The following is a 24162-nucleotide window of genomic DNA, read 5'->3' as shown; positions in this document are numbered from 1 at the left end:
AATCGAGGATTGCCCGAAGTTTCTCCCGGTCCGGCTCAATGGAGCCTTCGCCCAGCGTAAACCACAGTAACTAAACTCGGTTTGCGCTAGTTGGGCTTTCGCAGGATTCAAAGTCATCCCAGCGGCCCGCACCCTCTCGAGCACATCGACAACATGGGCCAAGTGTTCTTCGAAGGTTCGTGAATAAAGCACGATGTCGTCGAGGTAGTACATGCAGTATGACCCCTTTGCTTACCCGAGGACGCGGTCCATCAGTCTCTGAAAGGTCGCAGGACCGTTGCAAAGACCAAAGGGCATACGAGTAAACTCAAACAACCCTCTGTGGGACGTGAACGCGGTCTTGGACCGGTCACGCGCATCCATCCGAACCTGTAGGTAACCCTTCGAGGCATCCAACGTAGTGAAGTACCTCGCACTGCCCAGGGCTCCTAGACGAAGTTTTTCACTGAGCACCGGACATACTCCAAACATGTCTAGCTGCAACTTTGGTGCTCGTCTATTACAAATGCAACATACAGCCGAAACTCCATAATTCGAACTCGAAGGGGCCCGAAAATTTGTTCAAATTAGAAGAAGTTCGAATTAAAGGACGGACATATTTTTGAAGTATTCGAGCACCATAGCACGAACAGTGCGAGTCATGAAATATCGCGGCGCGCAAGCGCATAAAGAGCGCAACTGCCCACGCCGGCCAATGCTCGGTTCCCGATAACGGCAGAAAACGAAACTTCAGGAAGCGGACGGCGCCGGCATGGCGGGCGCGCGCGGAGACCGTGGAATGTGAGGGAGGAGGGCGGCAGGGAAGCGGATTTGGCCTCGGCACCTCCGCCGCTTCGGTGGCAGTGCCTTCGGTGGCTCCCCTCACCCTCTTTCCCGACACCCTCGCATTTCCCTCACCTTCGACGGTCTCCGTGCGCGCCCCCGCCGCCGTGCCAGCATAGCCCGCTCCCGGAAGTTTCGTTTTCTGCCGTTATCGGGAAGCGAGCATTTGCCGGACTGGGCGGAGGCGCCGCCGCCTAATTTGGCGTGCTGCTGAGAGCATTGCTGGTCTGCGGGATGTTCAAATTAACCGTCGCAAATGCTTTCGCGTTCGAATTACCGAGCGTTTTCGCCCATTGAAATACACATAACTTTGACGAGACCACAGTGTCAGTTCGAATTAAGGGTGTTCGAATTAACGAGATTCGACTGTATAATGCACTTTCCACTTTGGTCTTCAAATGCACAGTCAGGATACTGTGCTTCAGATGTGCAAATAGAAAGCTACAAACATGCACCAATACAATTAAATTTCTTGCACAAGAAACCGTATCGAAAGGAACAATACATAGGCGTTTAATCAATGCTGATTCAATATTGCAGTATGAGCAAAAAAAAAATGTCCAGAATACCTGATGTATGAAGCACTGCACGATGTGCTGAGTACGTGCGCACGTCTGTTCATTGCTGTGGAACGTTTACAGAAGGCACGCTGTTCCCTCTGCCGTTCCTTTGTAAACCTAACGAGTTACCATTACAGTTCCACCTACACTTAACGAAACGGTGGCGTTCCTCCATTCCTCCCAAAAGGAACTAATTCCAGGAAAACCGTTCCTTGGAACACTGATAGAGGCATGCGCATGGCGCCATGTGACAGTGGTCGCAGGAAGTCGGTGCTGCACAAATGCACTTTGCTCTTGATGGCCCCTTTACCAGTGCACCATCCTTACCAGAGCACAATTATGCTGCCATTATTGGTCAACTTTCTTGCAGGATTGGTTTTCCCAATTTCTTGTTGACAAGACGCTATTTAACGTATCTGTTCCATGAACCTGTGGAGCAACTTTTCCTACTGAAATGTAAAACCTCGACTTAATAAAATGTCCAACTTACTGAAGTTTTTTTGCTGAAAGTGCAACGTGATATACTGAAGTTCGGCAGTATGTGAAGACAGGTCAAGTTAAAATTAATTCCACTTCCACGTGGATCTTTTATTCCTGCCAACCAGACACCTGAAAAAGTGGCGACAGAAAGAATGAATCACCTTGAGCAGCCACTGGAAAGAAAGGGTGCCCGCCCTCTCTGAGGGCTCCTGACGGGAGGGTGATAGTCCGCAGCACTCCAACACCAGGTCCAGCAGGGCATGCACCCATGCAGTGTGAGTGCGTGCTGCCTGTCGCCGGGCGCCAGTGTCCAGACCCTGCAGGTGCTCGGTGGTGGCCTCCAGCAGGGCGCAAAGGGCCAGGAGGGCGTTGCCCTGCTGCGACGCACGGCCTCTGTGAAGTGCATGTATGGATCGCTTCAGCAAGTACCCCCTCCCTATGCTGCACTAGCAATGCAACTAGTGTAGCAATGCGGACTTGTTGGTACGCTATCTTCCAAACACTAGTTCCAAATACTAGGACACTTCGCATGTCCTCACAAACAAGACAAGGACATGAAAAGAGCACATGAACACAGTGGGGATGCGCGACTCTCACGCTCCCCTGATGTTGTTTTTCCCGTATGGCTCTCGTCTCCTGTAATCTGGCTTCATTGCGTGGATTTACGGCAGCGACTGTCGGTGTGGTTACGGTGTATTACGAGAGATGGCACGAGTTTTGCACTATTAACGCCATCTAACGATGGGGTTACGCGGGCGCAAAAGGGAGAAGGCGCTTCCTCTTGGGCGTGGGGTTCGCGGGCAGACCGGGCACTTCGTGCATGCGCCGACCCACTTCACGGGACCGTCCCGAGAAGACTTAGGAGCAAGACACCGGAATGGACAAACATGGATCGTTCGAACGCGCCACCGTTCGCGTGGCCGTACACATTATGGGGATGTCGGCCGCATGGCAGCACCGCTGTGCCGCAATCATCATCGGAGCTGGCCTCACACACCTGGGCCACGCGCAGCAAGCATGAGGTCGGAGCATCGATCAGGAAGCTGGAGAGCAGTTGGTCTGCGCTCTCAACAGTAAAGGTTGTCCTTTGCTTGTCTCCCGCAGCCCGTGTCATCTCTGAGAGCCTCAGTTGGCCACTGGCTCTGAAGCCATGGCTCTGAGCCCACAACGTGAGCGATTAGGCGGTGGTGTCTAGCATGGGGCTAACATATTCACTCGCTATCCGGTCCCGGTGAGTCGAACTTCCTCGATTTGTCGTTTGCCCATCGGCGTATTAATTCGGCTAGCAGGCATTAGTGTATGAATAGTGCAATAAATGCCCTTTTAATTGTTTGCACTACTGCGTTGTCGTTTTTTTGTCCCTGGAGCACGTGTGAGACCCCACAACACATGGGACACAGCCTCAACTTCAAATATTCTTTATTTACTGGAACCATGCCGTACTTATACCTCTTGCCTTCCGTGTCACAAAACACACGTCTTTTCATGAAATACATGGGCTATGGTGATAAAAGAGATGCACATGCATTTAAGCGGTTTCATATTACATTACCCAAAGAGTTGAGAAATAGTAGAGATGCATAATCAACGCCACCTAGAACAAGTATAAGGCCTCAGTAGTGCTGCCGCGACATCATGGGGTGGCGGCGATGGCACACCACGGATTTAGTGTCATGCTGCAGGAACTGAATAAATTATAGTCACAGTAACTTCGCTCCAAGAGGTATATTCACACTATTTGGATTTCTTGATGGGAACAATTTTCCGGTGCACATTTCATGATGCAGAAAAATATGCCAAGCACAGCAGAAGGTAGGTAGGTAGGTGGTAGGTTGTGTGTGTGTGCGTGTGTACGTGTATGCGTGTTTGTGTATATGTGCATGCATGGGTGCATGGACGCATGTGTTTTGTATATGTGCATGCAGGCGCGGCTCCAGGGGGGATGTCCGGATGTCCTGACCCCCCCCTCAGATTTCTGCATCGCCTCCTCGCTGACAGAGGGATGGCCCTGTCGCAAAAAAAAAAAAAAATATGGCCACCAGCATTCTTCAAAAGTATTTTTCGCGAGTACCAGTGGTATCAGCCATGTAGAAGTAAAGCTAGCTCGCTCACGAGCTTAGTTGTATTCCGCAGGAGTGTGGTGTCGCGAAGTTTCCGTAGTTATTCTTTCTCATGAACACCTTGGACCTCCTGGCGCCTGCAACTGTGATCACAATGAGTGCTACAGTTAAAAAAAGTTACCTATGCGTAGTTCTTAGTTTAGCTGTTGTTATTATTTATATATGAACGCTTCAGCAAGAGATCTCTTTCATTAAGCAGGTTGGTCGCGGAACCAATGACAGCCAATGAGGCAACCGTTGACACCCCAAGGGGAAAGTAAGTTAATCAGGCGCGAAGGCGCTCGAGCGGACCTCGGCGTGTTTGGGACGAGTAGTCCCGTCGGTGGCGTCGAATGAACGAGGGGACGTCCCTTTTGCCAAACACGCCGAGGTCAGCTCGAGCGCCTTCGAGCCTGATTAACTTACTTTCCCCTTGGGGTGTCAACGGTTGCCTCATTGGCTGTCATCGGTTCCGCGACCAACCTGCTTAATGAAAGAGATCTCTTGCTGAAGTGTTCATATATAAATAATAACAACTAACAGCTAAACTAAGAACTACGCATAGGCAACTTTTTTTAACTGTAGCACTCATTGTGATCACATTTGCACGTTGATCCAGTACAAGCACAATACGGTTCATACGCTACAAGTTTTTCATTGTAACTTCGCAGTTTTATTGTTGTACATTAAGCATAGGAGGCTCGAGCCCGCCGGATCCGTTTATCTGAGTGGGCGTTCCCGCGGAGCGGGGCGAAGCCTCGAGCCGCAGCTGCGAAGTGGGGGAGCGTGACGTCAGCGGCCAGCGCCAGCGCGCGGGCCTAGGATGGCGTCGCGTGGTTAGAGAAACGGGAGCAGATGCGCGCCTCGTGTAAAAGGATGACGTCGCATGGGAAACAAAACATGAAGACACTGGCTCGCGCCCTCGCCTACTATGCCACATCGTTATTCTTGTAGGTGGCGTCGTGAGTCTTCATACGCGGTGATTCGCATATCATAAACAACCAGCGTAGTGGTTGCTGCGTTGGAGCGGAGCCTTACGCTCGTATTCAAGAACGTTCCTCTAGTCAACACACCACCACGACTCAAGAGAGAAGATGGCACCGCCATCCCTCCACAGAAATGGTCACTGAGCTTCATGAACATTCACGGGAATTCATGAGAATTGTCGCGTCTTTATTCTCGATTATTCTGCGCAGTACGACAATTGAAATTTGGAGTCTGATATCTCGGAGCACGGACACGCTAGAATAATTCTTCCGACTGATACTGTGTAGAAACTCGACTGTCTCCAAGTTTTCAGTACAAACATACCCACTTACTGCAGTCAACAAAAAAATAATTGTTCAATTTTAGTTAATTGGGCTGCTCACAGCGATAATTATCATCTGACTTTGCGCCCCCCTAGCCACATAACTTATTTGCACAGGTGGTCTTCGCGTGCCTCCCAATGCCTAACTTTAAGAAAACCATAAAGCTTAGTTTTGAAACACCCTGTATTATCAGGCGCAGCCGCCAAGCACATGGCTGTATTGGGTAACGTCCTTTTTCTATAAGCTCGGAGAAACCGATACCTGGCTTCGCTACAGGTCTTCTTCCTCTTTCTGGGGTTTTACGTGCTAAAACCAGTTCTGATTCTGAGGCACGCCGTAGTGGAAGGCTCCGGATTAATTTTGACCACGTGGGGTTCTTTAACCTGCACTACAACGCAAGAACACGGGTGTTTTTGCATTTCGCCTCCATCGAAATGCGGCCGCCGCGGCCGGGATTTGATCCCGCGATCTCCCGCTCAACGCCTGAGCTGACTGAGCCACCACGGAGGGCTACAGGTGTTGCTTTAGCCGTATAAAACGTGGGTTTATCGTGAGGAAAAATGGTAAATTTCGGTAAATAAGAAAGGCTACTATCATCATCATCATCATTGACAGAAGCTGACCCCCCCCTCAGAAAAAACCTGGATCCGCCCCTGTGTGCATGTTTGTGTGTGCACGTGTTTCTGCATTCGTGTGTGTGCGCCTGCTTGCAGGTGAGTGCGTGTGTTTTTTTGCGTGCTTAGGTGTTTGCATGTATGCATTTGCATGTTTGTACGTATGCATGCGTATGTACTATAGAGCCTCATTGATACGATCCTGTTACGTACGATTTCCTGGCGCCAATGTTCGCGATCAAGAACACAAGAAATTAAACAAGTGCTTATGCTTATTTATTAGCAGTTCGCATCTTCTCGGAAGACACGATTTTTCAGCACCAGCATTCAGTATGTTGCCAAGCTGCAATTGTACGATACATTTTCCGGCCACTAGATCCCATGCAAAAAAGAAAATGCGATCAAGAACAGCATCTAGACGCTCGCAGCAGCAGCTTCACTGCACTACTCCCCCCCTATCTCAGATGAAAACGCTTGCACACAATAAGTTTCTTATTCCGGTACCAGAAAACCACCTCTCGGGTCGTCGGTGCCACATTCACAGCTATGACCGCCAACGTTATTGCAATAAGCATCTTCACCTATCTGTTTTACAGCGTATGGGGCGTAGTGCCGATGGATTCGTACTGCCCGCTCTTAGTAGACGAAAACCCAAACGCGCCACCGCACTGCAGACGGCGCTGCAGACGGCGCAATGTGAACGTCACGGTTCGCTCCAGCGGTGTCTGGCATCGCCCACCAGGTCGATTTCGTTTCGGTTTCCGATCGCAGTCTTAAAACACTATGCAATAAAAAAAATTTTTTAAAAGTGCCTCGGGCCGACAGAGCCCCACCAGCTCGATGCCCGTTGGCATCGTGCCACAAAGCTTTGCATTACGTAGATGTCAACTACAATTGACTCTGCTTTTCTTTACTTACGTTTTCATACGTTTTCCCAGTTAATATATTTTTTCTCAAGTTTCTTTCGAATAAGAACGAACAAGGTTCCACTGTATTTCATACGGTTGGTAAAGTTTTACTTCAACATGTAACAAACCTCTTTATAAATGGTGCTGTTATTCTAGACAAAAATTATTTTTTTAGCACACATCTATTTAAATGGGAGCTCCTGAATAAACCTTCCCTACATGCTTAACTTTATGCTTAAAACATTTTTGGAATATATTATTAAAGCGACCACTTACTTTTACCAAATTGCTGGTTCTGACTTTTTCCAGGCAAATGTGAATGATTCCGATAAAGTCACGGGGGCTTTCGTACATCAGGAGTGGGACTGCCCAAAGTCATTTTGGAGCAATTTTTGGAGCAAATAAAATTGCATTTCGAAGCAGTTGGGAGCAGACAAAATTGCATTTTGGAGCAACTTGGAGCAGAGTAAATTTCATTTTGGAGCAGTTTGGAGCAGACCAATCTGAATTTTGGTAGAATAATGGAATATGGTAGCATACTTCGAAACCACGATGAAACAAAGAATAAACCAACACAAAGCACGTTGTAGAAGCACGCTTTGTAGCTATATCGTACTAGAATATGGAAGAATGGGTCAAGCGGTGGCACGGCGTTTGTTTTCCTGTAAAGCCGAAAACATCGGTGGAACTACAATCGAACTATATATTCCAGAGCCGACGCTCATGATGATAGCGGAAAATGTTCTGAAATTATATGGTCCAATCGACGCGCTAACATAATTTCTGGGTCACCATGTGTTCCCGCAGACCCAGAGAGCCGCAGTGAACCCTGGGTAGGTATAACGTAAAACTATTCCAATCTGTCTTTATTGCGATATCAATTATATAGACACTCCGGACGTAATTCTGCTGTCGTCGTCGCCGTGATGTTCCATATAAGTCCAGGGGCGATAACATCGTCGCCGCGCGCCGTAAGCTGTATGTTCGAGTGAAAGCGTGCGAGAGTGAGCCGACGATGGCAGCTCAGTCTCGCGCGCCATCTTCAGTCACGTGCAAGGCCCCGCGGGGGGAGGGGAGGCAGGGGGGGCGTTCTCCAGTGACTGCTGCGTATGGCGCGGCAGCGCGGGCCCTATCTTGGAAGCGATCTGCGATAGGGACACAGTGCGAGTGCTCATAGCTTTGCACGCACTGTGTTTTCGCTGCTTACCTCGAGTTGAAGCGAGAGGCAGCACGAATGTCAATTCGCTCGCTGTTGCTGCTGCCGCGCTTCCTCACTCCCGCGTTTAGGCAGCCAGTTTCTGCGGTCATCGAGTGAAACATGTTCATGTTTGCTTGTGTTCGCGTGACACCATGCTTGTTAATTTAGTTAGTAAGCGAATGTTTACGGCTGATAAAACTACTATCCTTACTTCGTATTGCTGTCTACTAATCGTTGCTTCGCCTTTCGGGCGAAACTGCAACTTTTTATTCCAAATCCGCAATTAGCCCTCCGCGATATGTCAAAATGTCTCCGGCCTCGCCGATGTGGGCATAAAAACAGATTGGATTATGTTTACAGTATACTGGCCCTGGTGGCAGAAACGGCCGCCCGCTGAAACCGCGGCAGCGTGCGCCTCCCTAATATCTAGTTCGCTCGCAGTGCCCTATGCCTGTTTTTTGTTATTTTGCGCCTCAGCTAGGGAGCGCCGCGTCACTCTGCCCACTCAACCTTACTCTAGTAAACTCTAAATACAGCCTCCCTGGCCGTTCTGACAGCAGTGACAACAGCCGAGAGTGGCTGCGTGTGCGCCGGCCACTTGCTGGAAGCGCCGTCGTGAGGTGTGCACAATGTGAACAGCTGCACTATTTTTCAGAGAACGAATTCGCTCGCTATTCGCGGCCACTGCCGGAGCACACATGCCAAAGCCGGTTCTGGCGCAGCGTGGTGCAATTTCGGTCAACTTTCTGTGTTTGGTGCAGTTTGGCGCAGGACTCTGCATTTGTATCAAAATGGCGCAATTGGCGCAGGAGTCCCACCGCTGTACATGCTCCCAAGGGGGCACAGCGGAGGTGAGAATCAATATTGCACTGGCGGTGACAGTGTCCCCCATGCTAAATGCCGGGCTTGGTATGAAGGCACCTTACGTTCGACAAAAGTGACTGCCCACAGCGTTTGATGAGCCACGGCTGCATTAGAATGCGAGCAACGTGCTCGCGTACTAGCGTGGCTGTGGACCAGCGTGATGGACGAGCGTTTTTATGATCACCCCCACTTGATGACGTAGCATTGCAGACTCCACGAAGTGCTGTGGCCCTGAAACCTGTTCTAGGTTGTGCTGGCATAATACTTTCAAACTCTTTCTACGTGTTCAGGGTGTGCTCATGGATTGTGGAACAAATTAAATGCTCTAACTGACCAAGGTAAATGCAGATAAACCGTCAATTAAATTATTCTGGAGGAAAAAAAACGCTATGATGTGGTTAATGTTGTTAATGGATACTCTGCACGGAGTGATTTTAATACAGGATCAAATGTTATTCTTGGTACATCTAGCCAAGATACATTATTTCTGGTTTGTTAACTTGTAATGAATATGAAAACTTCGACCAGCTGCATGCTGATGGTGTACAGATCTCGACAGTGAATTTTGTTATCAATATTATAAGCCTCGTGTTGACAGCTATCTTCAACTTAAATATTTCGACAGCAAACGTTCCTCATAAAATGAAAGTTGTTGCTTGATAGCACTCAATAAGATGAAAGGTGATGACTCTGACGACTACTACCAAGGCTCTATTCTCCTTGCATTCTTAAAAGGTTTCGAAAAAATTATATTAGCTCAACTGTCCCACTTTTGTGTCAAACACAACTTAATATCTAAATCGCAGTATGGCATTGAAAAAAAACAATAAAATGATCTAACAAATTAGCTCTGCTCGATTAGAAAGAACACATTCTACAAAAGTACCAATTTCACACAAGCCTTTGATTATATTATTCACAAACTATATTATTCGACAATTTAAACCTTTATCGCATTCAAGGGCACTGCCCTCAATCAACTTAAAATTTATCTTTCTGATAGAAAACACTTCGTACTGCTGAATGAGCTCATAACAAAAGACTATAATTTGAGGTGCTCCACAAATAAGTGTTCTGGTCCCACTACTGCGTTTACTATAAATAATACAGTCCACACTTTGCCTCAAGTTCAATTTATTACATATGCAGATGACACCAGCCTATTTGTCTCGACTTTCTTTTGTACTAAACTCTTCCGCGTGGCCAATAGAGCTTCTGAAAATTTAATTAAGTACACTCGAACATCATTATAATAAAATGGGATATTACAAAATAATGGATAACAAAGTAAATGGAATCCCCTTCGAAATCTCCAAATGTGATCAATGTATTGAAAAGCTTGTGTTAACAAATCTGCCAATGAATATAGCAAACTAGATTCGTCTCTGGAACCAAACTATACCCGACCTTGCCAAGCACACTGCTTTCCACTGGGTTTAGAACTCATTCAGCACAGCAGCTCAAAACTCCCACATCGAATATGTCGTCGAACAAAATTGCTCTTTCTCACCAACCGTGCATGGTGGCCATGCAGAAGCAGTGGCTCACCATTGCCTGGAAATATTCCAGTACAATCTAACACAACCATCGCATTTATGTCACTGCAGCACACCGTGCCTGCTGGGGAAGCCAGACACGCCCTCCAAGACCACAATCTGGGAAGCCTAATTGTGCCAGCCTTCGCAGCATGCCCTTCCTCCTTAGGCTAACCGCGGTTGTGTCGACAATATACACTGTTCTTACACCATAGGCATAAAGTTAGTATGGAGTAATTAGCAGTAAGAGAGAGAAGTGCAATGGCGATGGTGCTGCTTGCATGTGGCTACGTGCAGCGATGCAAAAGAACAGTGCCTCCACTTCTCTCTCTGACTGTGGGGTGCAGCACAGGCTAGCACACCTAGGTGTGGCTTCTGAGATTACACCGGTGCCATCTCGAAAAGCCAGAGCTGGGCAAGCCAAGTTGGTGCACTCACACATCGGCTCTGTATCAGCTACTTAGTCTGCAACCCATGCTGCGTGCCATGTTGCGTGCCAGGTGCTGCTCAAACACAACAGACTTCATTTACATCGCAATGTGCTAGCTTCTCTGTTCGGCTGAATTGCTGTTTCATTAGTTTTACGAATGAGCCAAGTGGAAAGCAGAAGCTCACACGGGAATCAGACCATCACACGAGAAGAGAAGGCATCTATTCTATAGGCTGTCACGTCAGGTGCCAAGAAGTTGCTTGTAGCGCACACTGCAGATACTATCGCTGCTGTTTTAATAAAATTCCATCGCATACGTGGCACCGTAGTGGTTTCACGGGTTGTGAAGCCATCTTCTTAGCATGTTTAAGATTGAGCATATAGCGCAGTAAAGAGCAATAACAAATATAACAAAGTACAGTAGACTTCCATTAAAGGTCAACAGCAACCAAATTTCTCTTTGGCTGAATTTGTTATAAATGAGTAGTACATACCACTGAACCAATACTGGCAAAGCAGCAGAGCTGGTAAATGTAGGGTTTTTTTCTTCTTTTTTACCAGCATTTAAACAGCACCTAAGCAGATGATGCATGCACCATGTATCGTCACTATGATGCAAGTGCCAGCACGCTGCGTCCAATATTTTTCAGCGCACTGTGGCCACAGAGCACTCGGTCTGGTTCGCGTAGCAATGCCTAGAGAACCTGTGGGGAGCACACGCACCCATCTTCTCCCGCGTACTTCCGTCGTCGCGTGCCACGTTGCAGATGCATCAAGGGAGCCGGTGCAGACACGAGAGAGAGGCATTTACCCTCTCCCGGTTCTCGCTCGCCTCTCGTGACACGCGTACCCTCGTGGGAAAAGGGAAAGTATTTAACGGGTGAGGAGGACATTCTCGTCGCGAAAGGTAAAAAGAGATAAAAGAGCACGACCGGGGCAGGTCTGCTCTCTCTGGCGTCCCTACCTCTAACCTGCCAGAAAGGATTTTACCAGCTGTAACCCATGAGTGACCACCCTTGCGTGACTATCACACGCCACGAGGCAAGCCTATTTATACAATAAATGCAATAAACATTGAGTAAACTCACTCGTTGCCTTATTCGACCGAACCCTACATAGCTGCGATTGCACGGGCTACGGGTTGGGGAGTACCCCCACAAACCAGAGAGACCAATGAAAGTACACGGTAGTCTGAGTGCCTCACGCAGGGAGAGGGCTCGTCACAACATCTCGTAGCAGTCGCCGTGTCTGCGCTACAACAGACACGGCAGCATGGTCTCCGAGAGTGCAGAGGTGCCGAGGAGCTGTGTGTTAAGGTCATGCGTCACTATTCTTTTTTAGTTTCAGTATCCAAAACTACTATTACTGCAAGCTTTTTGTGATGCTCCCGCTTGTATTGCAAACTGCAAGTTTTGCATGGAGGCTCCTTATTTACATTATCTCAAAACTAAGCTTTTTATGTGATCAAAATTTAATTGCAGGTGGCTTTTAGTTTGACTCCAATTAATTCGATCCCGACTAAAGGTCCCAACCAGCACCTATACATTTTCATGGGACCAAACTTTTATTTTGATCCTGAAACTAGCCTTCGCCAGATGCTTCCATCACGCACGTGCCCGGCCCTGATGGTGACTGCAGTGCCAATTCTCAATAGCGACAGCGTCTTGTCTTGGCAGCGCTTAGGGTTAATGCATCGAACACACGTACTTTCCCGACAAAAATGCCTATTTTCGGCCTACCACAGGAAGATGTAAAAACAAGAACGGGTGCTCACACTGATTTATTACAATATTTACCCGACTTTAGCGCACTTATTATTATCATTTTTTTAATTCATCAGTAAATGGCTTGGGCATTGCTATCCGACACAAAACCTAAACCATAATTGTGTGCGTGGCGTTCCCAACACCATCACAGCAAGCCTAGCCAGCGTCATCGCGATGGCCATCACAACATGGTGATCATGCATGGATGGCGACACAGCAAGTCCTCGCATGGCACGATAACAATAACGACACATAGCTTTCAGTCTGATTACGAAAGCACATTCAAATAATAAGTTATTTTACATGTTCATCCAACAAATCACATCACGTGTTCTTGCCATTCCCAGCGGTGCCAATGACGAACTGAGATTCGGAACAATTTTTGGAGAAGCAAAATGTTACTTTTGAAGCGGTTGCTCCGAAGCATCTAAATAGAGATTTTGGACCACTTTGGAGCAAATAAATGTGAATCGTTGGACACGTCCTGGGCACTTTTGAACCCTTAAATTTAACAAGTGTCATTCCAGAAAGTATTTTTTGCGGTAAAATAATGTTGCGCTGTCTCTAAATACAGGAGGAGGAAAACCTAAGGTCGCGTAACCCTAACAGAAGACAACAAACCTGTTCACGCAGCCGGCTGTAACTAGTTCATTTTATTTCTTAATGAGTGAAGCTAACCTGAAGTTCACTTTTACATCTTAAAAATTTTTTTATATACAGCTGCCAGCACAGCCACGTTTTTAGCAAGACCAGAGCACCTGGCATCATCAGCCAGAAGCACCTGACCAGACTCAATGTCATCAACGCTCTTCTGAGACAGGCAAACCTTGATGAGCCTCTGGTAACACTAAAGCATTGCTTTAGCTGACACCAGGCGCTTTTCAATGGTCTGCATTTCCTCATAAAGATAGAGCCCCTGCTCAGCAACTGGCTGGTTCACAAATGTCGCTGACCGATTATTTGGACATCAATATGTCGGACCTGCTCGATTATTCAGACTGCTTCGCGGTACCATCGCTGGCCCATAAACTTATTGTATAAGGACAAATAAAATACTGGACACCTTAAGACAGGTCGTTTAATAATTCGGACTCCGCCTGCACGACTGCATGCCAATTTGACTGCAGAGTTGAGCGGAAATATGCATATTTTGCCTTTGACACGACACTGGTATTGCTGTGGCATGGCTGTCAGCAAGGTTGTCGGCATGCTAATTATACATAAATAATGGTTCGTGCACAATTAACAAAAACATATGATGAGCACAGACAACGCCCAATAAATATAGAGTTAGTGCTATACGTGTAAAGCATTCCATTATTTTTTATTCTTGGCGCCATTTTACTCGGAGAGCTGGATAACGCGTCACAAAATGTATGTGAAATTACTTCGTTATTGCATATTTTCCAGTTTTCCCCATCCTTTGCAGGGAAAAATGCTGGTATTTCTTTACAAAGAAAAACGGAGAAAAAAGATCAATGGCTGTTCACTCTGCATGTAGAAAAAGAAGAATAAATGTGCACAGACTAGCACTGCGCGAAAAGAAAAAGAAGTGAAGTATGCAAGAAAAATGGCTCCGTGTCTGGCTTCTGGCGTGGGTTCATAGTTTTTCTATACTGCATACAGACCAAGTTTTCGGACAAGCTGCAATTTATTCATGGCCCTGCCATGGGCTCCACAGACCCAATTTCATTTGGGTCTAGTCCCGCAACGATTTGCACCAATGAACTTCCCGCCATAATGCCCAGTTCAAAAAAGTTGCTAACCGAGGCCGAATTAAAACAGTGAAAACGGAAGCTTGTCAAGCTGCAAAAACGTCAATGGCAACAAAAAATTTAGGCACCAAATGACGGTTTATTACATTTTTAGGCTTCCTTTGCTTGCACAAGTCACGGCATAAGCATTGCTGCTGCGAGTGCAGTTTCTGCCATTTGCGTTTTCTCTGGCTTTTTAAGACTGACATTTGGCCACTGAAGTAGACTAAAACCGAAACTTCATATTCCTAGCTCGCATTCTGCGGCGGAAAAGTTCCGATTTGGCATCATGTGGATGTGCAGAAAAGAGAGTAGGCACAGAATCCAAATTTGAACGAGAATCCCTGTTGTAACTTGAGATTTGTGGTTGATAAGTTTCACTAGAGCAAGCAGGTGGTTTGTTACCGTGCCAGGAGCACTATCAAATCGGCGGCCAGACGTGGTACGTGGGCGAAACAGATTTGGGAGCTTACACGCGCGGGGTTCCTCACTATTTGACACAGATGTACCAAAAGGCCATGCAAGCGAGTACGAAAACGTATAACAAAAATGAGCTACATGATGGTGAGTATACAACTTATTCACTCAAATGAGAGTGCAGTTTTTCTTCCCGGCTGCGCCATAAAAAGAGCACGAGCTTATTGCGATATGCATCTTCACCTATCTGTGTCGCAGCATGCGTCGTGTAGTGCTATTGGAAGTGTCAATAAAACCAGTTGGGGCTAGCTGGTACATAGTTTTTTAAGGTGAAAAAAATTCAGCACAAACAGCCAGGACAAACCACAAAGAAGAGACAAAAATAAAAAAATGTTGTGCTTTGGAGACGACAGAGCTTCCTTTTTGTCAATGGTTTTGTCGGCATCTCTTTTGCATGCACCAGGGTTACTATACGATGCTTCAATGGTGCATGGCAGTGGAATCTATGGAAAATACAAACAGCGTTGCCCAAGGGCCAACACTCATGTTTTTGTGAACCGCCCATACGGTGACGACTGGTGCACTGATGGGTTAATGCACGGAATGGCTAATTGTGGGGCTTTCACTATAACAACCTTTCAGAAAAACAAGCAATTGGCCGTAGTCCCCTGAAGTTCAATACATCAAGATTTTACTGTAAACTATATATAGATATATAAATAGCGGATATAATGAAGCTATTTTTTTATCGGATGCGCCTTCATTATAAAGAGGTTGAGTGAAGCAACACTTGGGCTGTGAGAAAACCTCAAGTTCTAAATCTTAGCGCACAAGCGTTGCTGCCCCCCCCCCCCCCCCCTCCGCAGCTGGAAGCTAACCTGCAACATTGTGCCGTAGCTAGTGCTTGTACTAATTCTGATGATGACTGTAAATGGGAGGCCATGCAGCAAAAGTTGCTTTTGATGATGTTGCCATCATCTCGCTCAAGGACGCAAAATAATGTCGATGCCGATCACAATCAGTCAGTGCCTGGAGCTGTGAAATGGAAGGCCCACTTAACAGGGCATCACTTGTGGGGATGCGCGACTCTCATGCATCCCCTGATGTTGTTTTCCCTGCATAGCTCGCGTCTCCCGTAGTCCGGCTTCTCCGCGTGGCTAAGCCTGGCGGCGGTCGTGGTGGTTGCGGCGCATTGCGGGAGATGGCGCGAGTGTCGCGATGCTAACGCCGCCGAACGGCGGGGTGACTTGGGAGAAAAAGGTCGAAGGCGCTCTCTTTAGGTTGGGGATCGGCAGCCAACACACACGAACGCATCGCGCGTGCGCCGGCCCACTTCGCGCGACCGTCCACGAGGCTAAGAGCAGGACCCCGGTATGGACGAACACAGATCGTGCGGGCGCGCCACCGTTTGCGTGACTGTACACGTGAACGACTAGGCGATGGTGTCATAGCATGGGGCGAACGTATTCGCTCGCTATCGGCTCGCGGTGAGTCGGACTTCCTTGATTTGTCGTGCACCCGTGTGAATGTTCTATTGGTTGTAATTCGGCTAGTGTGTATTAGTGTATGAAAGGTGCAATAAATGCCCTTTTGATTGTTTGCACTACTGTGTGCAAACAATCAAAAGGGCCTTTGCGGGCCGTTCCTTTGTCCCAAAAGCACATGTGAGAGCCCACACACTAAGGTAACTAATGTGCTGGCAGACGAAGTCCAGTGCAGATTCAGAAGTCTCCTGCACAAGACCGGGGTACTTCCACTGCCCAACATTACCAATATTGGAAATATCTGGCTCTGATATAAGAAAGCCCAACTCTATCAGTGGCAAGTGCTGCTGAAAGAAACGGTGTCGGTGCAATGATTCTCTACGTGCCCTGTCTGCGTACGCATGCCCTTCTTTTGCAAGCTACAATGGTTCACCCGAGTGGAAGAAAAGGCTCCACTTACGAGCAGTTTGCCTTGATAGCTTCAGTCAGAGCGTCCCTGGCCCTGCAGAAAATGAATTAATGAACGTGGCTTAGAGGTCTCCTGGTCGAGCGGACATCAATGGCTGCCCATGTTCAAGTGACCTGACCTGGCCTTACACTTGTGCAGTTTGCCATTTCTAGCAAAACTCCAATAGTTGAACCTGTTGGTCAGACACGCTGGAATAAGGATATTGTGTGAAAAAAGAAATGCAAAGAAGCACACAAAGAAAGATGACACACATCTTTTTAATGTGTTTACTTTGTCCGTGTTTCTTCTCATCATATTCCTTGTTTGATGAGGGGAGGGTAGCCTCCCCCCTTATTAAGAGATGTAAAAGTGGGTCAAGTTTTAAATTGATAATGCTCTGCAATAACAAATGTACACCTTTGAGAACATAACTACTGCAAACAATTGAAATTATACATGAGACCTTGAAAATCTGGAACGAGCTTCTATAGATGCTGCAAAGTACAAGATCTGAGAAAGATAAGAGTGGTCCCATGATTCACAGTGAATAAGCACAGACAAATACACAACATGAATGTGTATATACATCATCTTGGCAGTGGTTTGTCAAAGGTAGCAAAAAAGTGGTAATAAAAAGCAAATTATATGGCATTTAAAAGACGAAAGAAACTCTAGCTTGGCTGTAATGCCCCGTTCATACCGGAAAGCTTCCGGTCAGTGACAACATCGGTAAATGAAAAATTTATGTTGCGTGACTTCGCACCTTCGCACGCCAGAAAACAACCCTCGTTGCGCGGATCAGTCAGAGAACGATTTTCATCGCTGGAAAAAAAGCGTCGCTTGTCGCAAGCCAATCGGAACATGGGATTACAAAATAATGAAGGGGATAGGAGTGGAAGCTGCTCGCAGTGGTTAACATGCGGTTGGCCATTTGGCAAATGGTGCAAGCATAACCAGTCATGTCACTGTTTGCAAGTATTATTACTGGCGCATGTTTTGTGCATTTCTGTCGTGGTTCATGTGAAGAAAAGTTTTCTCCGTGCTGACGATAACCTGAAGTACCAAACCTCACATAAAGCTAGGACAGCTCATCAGTATTTTGGAGGAAAACTGAAAATTAAAACTTTCTCTGCAATAAAATATTGCCATAGAACAGAGGTCCACTATTAGACTGAAAATCTCTGAAGATATTACAACATAACTCCACTACAGGGGTGGGACTGCCTAAAGTAATGTTGGAGACATTTTTGGAGCAAGTAAATTGCGTTTTGGAGCAGTTTGGCGCAGACAAAATTGCATTTTGGAGCAGCTTGCAGCTGAGTAAATTTCATTTTGGAGCAGTTTGTAGCAGGCCAATCTGAATTTTGGTGGTATAATAGAATGTGGCATCACACTTTGCGAAATCACGATGACACAGAGAATAAACCAACACAAAGCACGTAGTAGAAGCATATTTTGCTTATAGCTACAGCATACAATAGAATATGCAAGAGTGGGTGGAGCGGCGGCACGGCGCATTTCTTCCTGTAAAGCGGAAAGCATCAGTGGAACTACAATCGAACTATATATTCCCGCGCCGACACTCAAGAGGATAGCGGAAAATGTTCTCAAATTATGCGGTCCAATCGACGCGCTAACATAATTTCTGGGTCACGATATGTCACCACAGACCCAGAGAGCCACTCAACCCTGCGCTGGTATAACGTAAAACTATTCCAATCTGTCTTTATTGCGATAGCAATCATATGGACACTCCAGATGCATCTCTGCCTTCTTTGTCGCCGTAATGTTCCATATAAACTCCAGGGGCGATAACATCGTCGCTGCCCGCCGTATGCTGCATGTGCGAGTGAAACTGTGCGAGGGTGAGACGACGATGGCGGCTGAATTCCGCGTGCAAGGAAGCAAAGCATAGATGAAGCGCACAGTCTACTGTCGCGCGCAAGGCACCAAGGGAGGGGGGTGTTCTTCGGCGGCTGCTGCGTATGGCGATGCCGCGTGGGCCATATCTTGAAAGTGGTCTGCGATGGGGACAGATTGCGAGTGCTGATAGATTCATGTGCGCTGTCTTTTTGCCGCTTAGTTCACGTTGAAGCGAGAGGCAGCACAAAGGTCAATTCACTCGCTGCTGCTGCTGTGCTTCCTGTCTTCAGCGTTTATACAGCAAGTTTCCTCGGTCATCGAGCGAGATGTGTTCACGTTTGCTTGTGCGCACGTGACACCATACTTGTTAAGTTAGTAAGCTAATGTTTACATGTTTATATGGCCGATAAAACTACTATCCTTACTTCGTATAGCTGTCTACTAATTTGCTACCGCAATAGATGCTTTGCCTTTCGGCGAAACTGCAACTTTTTATTCCAAATCCGGCATTAGCTCTTCGTGGTATAGGTCAAAATGGCTCAGGCCTCGCCCCTATGAAATTGTTTGAAATTGTTTTACACTATACCGGCCTTAGGGACAGAGAGACCCGCCCAATGAATCCGCTGCAGCACGCGCGCCTCCATAATATCTGAATCCTTCAATACTGCTAAATCTAGTTCGCTCACAGTGCCCTTATCCTATTTTTCGTTGTTTTGTGCCTCAGCTAGGAGCACAGCGCCGCTCAGCCCCCTCAACCATATTCTAGCACTGTAATACAGCCGACCTGGCCGTCCCGACAGTATACTTACAACAACCGAGAGTAGCAGGGCGCGCGCCGGCCACTTGCCAGAAGTGCCAAGAAGTGTTATAAGTGCGAAAATAATGAGAAACTGCGCGGGAGGTACCGTCGCGTGGTCTGAGGAATGTGATCGGCTGCACTCTTTTTCGGAGAACGAATCTCCTCGCTGTTCGCGGCCACTGCCGGAGCACACATGCTGAAGCCGTTCTGGCGCAGCGTGGCGCAATTTCGGTCAATTTTCTGTGTTTGGCACAGTTTGGTGCAGTTTGGAGCAGGAATCTGCGTTTGTATCAAAATTACGCAATTGGCGCAGGAGTCCCACCCCTGCCTCTAGCTCTTCAGCTTCAGAAGGCAAAAAGCACTTGATTCTATTCAACAGATGTTCTACTAAAGAAAGAAATATACAGTCGAATCTCGTTAATTCGAACATGCTTAATTCGAACTGCCGGTTTAATCGAACTGACACTCTGGACCCGCCAAAGTTATGTGTATTTCAATGGGCGAAAACGCTCGGTAATTCGAACGCGAAAGCATTTGCGACGGTTAATTCGAACATACCGCGGACCGATAATGCTCTCAGCAGCGCGCCGAATAAAATGACATTATACTCACTTCATGTGCCTACCAAATGAGCATGCTGGAATGAATTGAACTGAGTCTGAGTTGTGTGTCAGTTCCGGCAACTAGGAGTGTACCGCATAGCAGAATATACCGAATAGCAGATTTCATATTGAATGTTGAATCAAATCAAGAAAAAGAAAAGCCAAATATGGAATCGAATATCAAATATCATATTATAAAGTTTAATGCTTACAAATTTTGTGCAAGAAAACACGGTGCTGCACACACTCTGGAGTCTACTAGCATTGCAAGCTGTATCAGTAACTTAAGTACCTAGGAACCAAGATATACCGTATGATCTACATTTACTACTGGGAACATCAAATTAGTATGCCAGCATTGATTACAGCTCAGTTTTATATGAAGGCCTGGAAAATGTATGTATATACAGTCGAATCTCGATAATTCGAACTCGAAGGGGCCCGAAAATTTGTTCGAATTAAGGGGGGACGCGGCTTTCGCATCGCGAAAAATGGCTAAAAAATCGATTTCTTGAAAATCACATTTTCAGTTTCTGTAACTCTTATTCTATCTGATTCCGAAATATCATCACTGAAAACCAAGTAGAAGTGCTCTAAAAAAATTGTTGTATCAGCCAAGGTGCCGAAAAATTGCGCGGAAATCGCGAAAGAACGGCGTTTTTCAAGCCACGATATCTCCGGAACGGCGCAGCCGAGCGCCGCCATCTTGGTCTCGTTGGAAAGCGCATTTCTCCGTCTTCAAATCTGCCGCTTCAGCTATCTCCTCCATACAGAAACAATCACACAAAAAGCAAATGATTGAAGGTCGTGCCGGAGCCACCGATTGGCCGCGCCCGCCACGTGACCCCAGCGCGGTTCGCCATTGGTCCGGTGCTCGCTCCGAGATGGCGTCGTCTGCTCCGCTTGTTGCAGTCTCCTCGCCGCTTCAGCTATCTCCTCCATACAGAAACAATCACACAAAAAGCAAATGATTGAAGGTCGTGCCGGAGCCACCGATTGGCCGCGCCCGCCACGTGACCCCAGCGCGGTTCGCCATTGGTCCGGTGCTCGCTCCGAGATGGCGTCGTCTGCTCCGCTTGTTGCAGTCTCCTTGCGAGCTCCGGACAGTTTCTGTAATCTCGACGAGTGTTGAAGCGGGCGCTACGCGGACATCGCAGTAGCGTGGCCGATCCCGCTTTTTGTGGATGTCTCAGACTCGCGGCTAAGCATTCCGAGCATCGGTGACGCAAACTTCGCGACCGAGCTTCGGGCACGGAATGCTCGGACACGCGGCTAATAGCCTTTCGCGCGTAGGCGTCTCCGACTCGGCGATGAAGCACATCGCGCGCGGACTTCTCGGATCCTTGTCTAAGCATTTCGTCCGTTGACGCCTGCGACTCCGCGACTAGGCAAATCGAGCATCGACTCCTCGAGCCCGCGGCTTGGCATTTCGCGCATCAGCACATCGCTCATCGAGTGTCGACTCCTCGGACCCGCGGCTAGGCACTTCGCGCGTCGGCACCTCGAGCGTCGACTCCTCGAGCCCGCGGCTAGGCATTTCACGTGTCGGCACATCGCTCATGGAGTGTCGACACCTCGAGCGTCTATTCCTCGGACCCGCGGCTAGACATTTCGCGCGTCGGCACCTCGGTAAGCTCGTCGAGCGTCTATTCCGCGGACCCGCGACCAGGCATTTCGCACATCGGCACCTCGGACCCGCGACTTAGCACATCGCGCGCCGACTCTGTTATCGTAATGCCACGATATCTCGTAACAATACCTATCATACCACCCCTTCATAAAGAGAACCTCATCATGAGCTCTGTTCACTAGGCCACTTGGGCTGGCACAGACACCTGGCTGCAGAAGTGAGGCATGATACAAAAGTACAGGCTGGAAAGCACCTAGCAGCTGCATTGCTGCCTCTCTATCAGTGGCTCTCCTACATCCATAGTCATTGTCAATGGAAGATGATTCAGAAGGCTGCTGAGAGCCTTCATTCAGTAACATGGTCGATTCTACCAAAAGAAAACAATGCCTCACTGACTGCACTAGAGGATGCTATCAATGAGGCAGTCTGCAGATACAACGCTAGAACTACTGTATATTTATTCCCACATGGTTCTGCACCTCACTTGGTTTGAAACCCAGGCACCATGCTCTTTGTAGAGCAGCAGTAAAGAATGCCATACAAACATGAGAAAGGCAGAACGAAGGCTCAGCAGACCAGAGGCCACATGTCCAAGAAGCCCCACGTAACAAAAAACATCAAAGATTACAACTTTGGTGCGTTTTAGAGAACTGAAGAGAAGGTGCAACTTTGAGAGCCGTTTTCTCAAAACTGTTTTTTCGCCTTTCTGCTCAGTTTCTGGAGCTGATTTCTTCGTTACCGTTTAGCCTATTTCGATTCTGTTTTTTTTGTCACGTTTCTTGGACTACTGTGCAGGTCGAGACAGTCTCGCATTTTTATGTTCACTTTTTATAAATTTATGGCGTGGCTATTCGTTCACCCCGAAAGTGTGCTTGGTGCGAAGGTAACTTGAAAAATGACTATCTAAAAAATTTGCGTTGCGAAAAAAAAAAGTAAGACTGTCACGACCTTCAGCACGCATTGAGCTATGCAGTCAATACTCAACGAGCCTTCCATCATGTTTTTTAAGCTCCCCAGGCCCTCCAGAAAGTTCAAGAGAGAAAAATTCTGCTCAATAAAATGTTCTCAAGGTATCACTCTGAAACTTTCATGGAAGTATCAGGGAGACATTCTAAACATTTGTGCCAATTTTCATCAAAATCCATGAAGAAATCAGGAAGTTGATTTTCAAAGCCACGTCCCCCCTTAAAAGAAGTTCGAATTAACGGAAGCACTTATTTTTTAAGTATTCGAGCACCATAGCAAGATGAATGAACGGTGTGAGTCGTGAAATTTCGCGGCGCGCAAGTGCACAGCGAGTTGCGCCCACGCCGGCCAACGCTCGGTTCCCGATAACGGCAGAAAACGACACTTCAGGGAGCCGACAGCGCCGACATGGCGACGGGCACGCGCACGCGGAGACCGTCAAAGGTGAGGGAGGAGGGCGGCAGGACAGCGGATTTGGCCTCGGCAACTCCGCCGCTTCGGCGGCAGTGGCTTCGGTGGCTCCCGTCGCCCTCTCTCTCAACTCCCTCCCTCGCAGCTCCCTCACCTTTGACTGTCTAAGTGCGCGCCCGCCCCCGCTCGGCGCAGATTAGCCCGCTCCTTGAAGTTTCGTTTTCTGCCGTTATCGGGAAGCGAGCGTTTGCCGGCGTGGGTGCCGACGCTGCCGGTCCGGCGCCAGCTTAGGCCGCTCCCTGAAGTTTCGTTTTCTGCTGTTATCAGGAAGCGAGCGTTTGCCGGCGTGGGCAGTTCGGTGGCCGGATTGGGCCTCCACCACTGCATTGAGGGGTCTCTCCTAAAACTACTGGTCTATGGTAGTGTCGGAGCAATGTCGGTCGGAGGTGCTGCCGCATTATTTGGCACGCTGCTGAGAGCTTTATCAGTGCGCGGTATGTTCGAATTAACCGTCGCAAATGCTTTCGCGTTCAAATTACCAAGCGTTTTCGCCAATTGGAATACACATAACTTTGGCGGGACCACAGCGTCAGTTCGAATAAACCGGCAGTTCGAATTAAGCTTGTTTGAATTAAGCTTGTTCGAATTAATGAGATTCGACTGTAAATAGCAAAAACTTAGCAAAACTTCATAAACCTTGGTCGACCCCCAGCTACGCTGTTTCTTCAGCCTTGCATCACTAGTGCAACCTGCCCTCATTTACTTTTTTCTTTGGTACATGTGCTACTAGCAACATAACCAGCTGAAAGCAGCACCAGAACTCCTCACCAGAGCCAGGAGGTGGCATCAGCCTGGGGCTCATCCTTGAGCTCACGCCGGCGGGTCTCCTCCGCTGCACGAAAGGCACGCCGAACCCAAGCACCCCATGCGGGGGCGACCGCCAGGCATCGAGCCCAGTCAGCGCCATCCAGTGGCACGTCCTGGAGACACAACAAGCACTCCAGTGAGCCCCGCACAAGAAAGCAACACTTGTTGCAAACAACTGCCTTCCTGTACTCATGTTATTTGCTTGTTAGTGGTGGGTCGAGAAATTAACATTTCTATGCACATTTCGAAGACACCATTAAACCGCTTTCTTCTTTTTTCACTTCATCGTCCATGCAATATTTCGTCTTTTTTGCTCCCAGTCAATACTAATGGGA

General features: G+C 47.7%; 1 long non-coding RNA gene across 1 annotated transcript; it reads right to left on the bottom strand.

Moving 5' to 3' along the window:
* Positions 1-1928: 1928 nt before the first annotated feature.
* Positions 1929-23940, bottom strand: LOC119444100 (uncharacterized). The gene is made up of 3 exons (XR_005190458.2): positions 23789-23940; positions 16702-16743; positions 1929-2255 (listed from the first exon to the last, which is right to left on the bottom strand). It is a non-coding gene; the product is annotated as an uncharacterized LOC119444100 (long non-coding RNA).
* Between the last annotated feature and the right edge of the window lie 222 nt (positions 23941-24162).

Source organism: Dermacentor silvarum, chromosome 3 (genome assembly GCF_013339745.2).
Source record: "Dermacentor silvarum isolate Dsil-2018 chromosome 3, BIME_Dsil_1.4, whole genome shotgun sequence".
NCBI classification, from domain to species: Eukaryota; Metazoa; Arthropoda; class Arachnida; order Ixodida; family Ixodidae; genus Dermacentor; species Dermacentor silvarum.
The sequence above is the reverse complement of the archived record's forward strand: the minus strand, read 5'-3'. Positions and strand labels throughout refer to the sequence as shown.